Source organism: Schistocerca serialis, chromosome 6, assembly GCF_023864345.2.
Source record: "Schistocerca serialis cubense isolate TAMUIC-IGC-003099 chromosome 6, iqSchSeri2.2, whole genome shotgun sequence".
In the NCBI taxonomy this organism is placed as follows: Eukaryota; Metazoa; Arthropoda; class Insecta; order Orthoptera; family Acrididae; genus Schistocerca; species Schistocerca serialis.
In genome coordinates, this window is record NC_064643.1 from 277,461,016 (window position 1) to 277,466,449 (window position 5,434).

Genomic DNA, 5,434 nt, shown 5'->3' on the forward strand with positions numbered 1-5,434 from the left:
ATGCCACAAAGTGGTTCCTTCATCTTCGGAAGCAAATAAAAATCACAAGACTTAAGTCCGCGAAGTATGGTGGATGGTACAGTACTTTCCAGTCCCATCGACCGAACAGAGCAGCCACGTGGAAAGTGACGGGTGGGTTGCACAGAAAGTGTCGCCGTGTCTTTCGCAAAGCTGGTCGCAGGTGATGCTCCAAAAACGAAAGGAGAGGAGGACTATGAAAGTGATAAACTTTATCTGAGAGTTTTCTTTCAAATCGTACACTGCCATACTTTTATCTGTCTCAACAGTTGTCAAAAAGATCATACTTCACAGTAACTAAAGGATTGAAAAAATGGCTCTGAGCACTATGCGACTTAACTTCTGAGGTCATCAGTCGCCTAGAACTTAGAACTAATTAAACCTAACCAACCTAAGGACATCACACACATCCACGCCCGAGGCAGGATTCGAACCTGCGACCGCAGCGGTCGCTCGGCTCCAGACTGTAGCGCCTAGGACCGCACTCACTCCGCCCAGCTAAAGGATGAAAGCACACAGGAATAAAATACGTATAGAAGGAATGTCAGTGTTTTCACGTAACGATATTGATGAAGCATTCCATCTTCAGGCTACAAGTGGCCCATCGTTACCATCCGACCGCCGTGTCATCCTGAGATGAGGATGCGGGTAGGAGGGGCGTGTGGTCAGCATACCACTCTCCCTATCGTCATTATGGTTTCCTTTGACCGGAACCGCTACTATTCGATTGAGCAGCTCCTCAGTTGACATCACCCCGGAGAATGGCAACAGTATATGGCAGCCCGGATGGTCACCCATCCAAGCGCCGGCCACGCCCGACAGCGCTTAACTTCGGTGATCTGACGGGAACCGGTGTATCCACTGTGGTAAGACCGTAGCCGATATTGCTGAAGGCTGTGTCTTTATTTTAGTTTTAATCTCTTAATGGGTCGAAATACACAATCACCAGTCACAGAAATTTTTGATGATTATTCACAAAAGGTGGTCCTGAATATTAGTTCCATCTTCAGTTGATAATTTAGAACAAATAGTTATCTAAATTTTTCTCACTTACGTAACGGCGGTGTATATCTAGTAGTTTGGTGGTATTTGCAACGTGCATTATACCGGTTGCTCAGTATCCGGGCGTTACACCTTTCCACTGCTGATGACGTAAAATGTCGATGGGTCTCAGTCCGTGTGACGTGTACAGAGTGACAGATATCTTAGGACAGATGTCTCCCATTTGCTTAATAATTTTACATTCAACTGATTGTAGCTTTGAATAGAAAAAGCTGATGATTCTGAGAAAACTGGAATATTTGAAGAGTGGACATACCACTGTATTCTGAACACTCTAACAGAGTGCTGTGTCATTTAAAACAGTGTACGCACAAAATATAAATGTTACGCATTACAGGTATTGAACAACTGGCAGGAAAAATGAGTAGCAGAAATCCGTGACTGAAATGATTTAATAAAGAGCTCTGTCATTAACGAATTGAAATGCAGAGCTGTATGAATTTTTAAGGGCAGTTAAATAATGCAGCGTATCTCTGCACTATTTCAATAATTTATGTCGATTTATGAGAATACCGTTATCTGTGCTCGTATTATGCACCGCTGCTAGCACCGTCTAATAAATCTGGAAGTGCCCGGAGTTGCCAATGAGTATAGTTTTCCGTTATTGCAACGTCACGCTGCTGCTCTCATTACTCCCGGAAGAAACCAATATTGCTGTGTCCCCAGTAATCAGCTGTAGTCCACAACGCAATAAAACACTATTTTCACCATTATAAGCCTTTCTTTATTACGACAAGATATACCTAATTACCACAAACTGTACCTAACGAAATAATTACTCCTAATAAAATTTTGAAAAAGACAAACGTGATTTAGCGTGCCCCTTTGTACATATTCACCAGAACATCAATTCAGTAGAAATTATTTCACGGTTGTGTGTGTGTGTGTGGGGGGGGGGGGAGGTGTTCATAGTGGTGGACGGGCTACCAACCCCCCACTCCCCCTACCACCTCCCCTAGTCGCCCCCCCCCCACACGTGCATACACACACATACACACGCGCACACACACACACACACACACACACACACACACACACACACACACACACGTATGAATTCATTATCAGTTTGGAGAATGGCAGAACATTAGATGAATGCCATCAGTAACAAGTGTACCCTGAACTGTATGTCGTGAAATCAAAACTGTTTCCGCATGCACTGCGAAACTTATACGAGTTGCCACGCCCCTGCCAACCTTTCCCCGATCCTTCCTATTCCTCTCCTTACCCTCGCTCGAACTCACACCCACCATAAAGAACACTTATCTTGCAATTCGAAATTCTGAATGCAAGTAGTCCTGGTTAATGCCATCCAATTTCTGAAACTTCAGCTACTTACCTAAATCTATATCTACATTTGCATACACATTCCACAAGCCACCGTACGTTGCATGGGGGAGGATACCTTTTACCATTTTAATCATTCCCTTCCCCGTTCCTCTCACAAATGGAGCAAGGGAAAAACGATAGTCCATATGTTGTCGTACGAGCCCTGATTCACCTTCTTTTTGGGGTCATTTCGCGAAAGTATGTTGGTATCGTTATGATAGTTCTGCAATCTGAGGCAAATGCCTGTTCACTAAACTTTATCTGTAGTGTTCTGCAAACTGTAACTCATCCCTCTACGGATCCCCACGTAGCATTTCCGTAACACTCGCTTGCTGATCGAACATACACTTTGTTAAAATTCTCCAAGCAAACCGATGTCGACCATTCACATTCCCTACAACCGAAATTACGTGGTCGCTCCATCTCAAGCAGCTTACTTCGTGAAAGTGGCGTGACTGGACTGAGCAAAAGTTGGGAATTTGTACGGGGGCTGGTAACTGGGCAGTTGAGCGCTCCGCAAACCAAATATCATCATCAAGCAGCTTACAACGTTACGCCTAGATATAATGATTGCCGGCCGGAGTGGACGAGCGGTTCTAGGCGCTACAGTCTGGAACCGCGCGACCACTTCGGTCGCAGGTTCGAATCCTGACCCGGGCATGGATGTGTGTGATGTCCTTAGGTTCGTTATGTTTAAGTAGTTATGAGCTCTAGGGGAGTGATTACCTCAGAAGTTAAGTCCCATAGTGCTCAGAGCCATTTGAACCATTTTTGATATAATGATTAGGCCTATTTGGAGCTTTCAGGTCTAAAATATTTCTGTTATTGTAGGCTATCGTACTAGTTGCTCAAGATAGTTTCCAGAAAATGTGATCAGTGCAACGAATCCATAGTCTCTCCCGTGCGTACTCGATAGGTATACTAACACCGCGAGGCGACAGTACTTCCGCGCTACTGACCGGTGTCTTTCTTTGAATGATTCTACAACTTTTAGCTACTGAACTGGACCAAAGGAAGTCACGGATTTAATTCGACAATGTTTTCTCATTTTCTCGTAGTTCATACTGTAAGTATTACTTCCTTCTTTATTATTTACGTGATATTTAATAATATTAAAGGAAGTCATGGATTTAATTCGAAAATGTTTTCTCATTTTCTCGTAGTACATACTGTAAGTATTACTTCCTTCTTTATTATTTACGTGATATTTAATAATATTAAAGAAGGAGAAGGCATAGATTTTAACTTATTGAGGTCGACGCCTATAGAGGCTGGGCAAAATTCCAAAAGAATTTAGGTATGCAGTTGTCGTAATTTAAGGGTATCACCGGTTAATTAAATTATGGCGACAGACTGATGTCATTTCCGCTACTAATAAATACGACTGTAATTACACTAATTTTAATTTTAAAAGGCACACCTATCCATACAGTAATTGCGTAGCGAGTTATATGCCTCAGATACTATTTTCCCAAAATTTTACTGTATGTACTCTACAAGGTTCACTTATCTACCACCATATGTGTTTATTAATACTTCAGCGTCGTAATTCTGAATCGGCAAATAGAGTTATTTACAGACTGAATCGTTGCTTAGCAGATAATTTTATGGACTGCATTCTTATTAACAAGGGGAGGCCGCCAATTGTGAAACTCAGATTCGATTCTCACTGCGCATAATAAAAGCCCATGGTCAGAGGTGTAATGTGGCAAAGCACAAGGATGCACTTCTCAGCCGTTGTCGAGAAAATCGAGTTAAAAGAAACCGTTGCGGTGAAATACTCTCTACGATTAACAGTTTTCTACAGCGTCGTGGCGCAGCGGTAAGCGCTCGGGTTCGTAATCCGAAAGTCGCCGGATCGAATCTCGCGCCATGCAACCTTTTTATTTTTTAGTATTTGTTTTTTGTAATTCATATATATATATATATATATATATATATATATATATATATATATATATTCACAAATGTTTTTAATTGTCTTCATAATGTTAACCACGTATAGTTAACGGAAGACGTAGAAACGATATTCCGAAACGAATACGTATAGCGTAAGTCAGACGTTTGAATTAGAATAGAGACCCCACGAACACAAATTTGCTGTGGCAATTATGAAATATAAACTCCGTTACTCGCTCGTTACACTTGGAAGACAGATGTTGAATGGGCCGAAACGAGCCGCCGCATAACAGCGTAGTTGCCTGCTAACTTCGAAAGAAGGTAAATGCGGTCCCTAGCGCAACTTATAACATTGTCGAAAATCAGTGAGGACGGGAGAGCTTTGGTACACCCTGTTAAAAAAAAAACGGAAAAATGGAGGCGGAACAATTGGAGAGCGATCCGCCTTCACCAACATGCATAAGCAATTCATTAATATATACTTGAATTACAAAAAAACTAATAATAAAAAAATTGCATGGCGCGAAATTCGATCCGGCAACCTTTGGATTACGAACCCGAGCGCTTACCGCTGCGCCACGACGCTGTAGAAAATCTTTAATCGTAGAGAGTATTTCACCGCAACGGTTTCTATTAACTGTCGATTTTCTCGACAACGGCTGAGAAGTGCATCTTGGTGCTTTGCCACATTACACCTCTGGCCATGAGCTTTTATTATGCGCAGTATGAATCGAATCTGAATTTCACAATTGGCGGCCTCGCCTTGTAAGTAAGGTTACGTTTCGCTCCCAGTTAATGACCTCCTAAGCATAATTCCTCGGAGAAATGGTATAAAGACCACATTTTCCAGTAAGAACAACAGCGTTTCCAATGCAAAACAGACGCACCTCACCACAGCAGGTGTCTATCAAGCGACGTATGGCTGTGGCAAGGTGTACAAAAACTTAAAGGACAGTGAAAGGAATATTAAAGAGTACATTCCACACTTTTAAAACAATGTGTGAAAACCTGCGTTAGCTTAACATCGGGACAACTGAGGCGAAGATACAGATTTCAAAAACGCACGTGTGCTAGGCAAGAAAACTAACAGCGCTATAGACATCTAAGAAAGTAAGTAATGTCAATA

At 42.2% G+C, this 5,434-nt stretch overlaps 1 pseudogene; it reads right to left on the reverse strand.

Annotated features, from left to right (window-relative positions):
• Positions 1 to 780: 780 nt before the first annotated feature.
• LOC126485424 (5S ribosomal RNA) lies at positions 781 to 898 on the reverse strand (annotated as a pseudogene).
• Between the last annotated feature and the right edge of the window lie 4,536 nt (positions 899 to 5,434).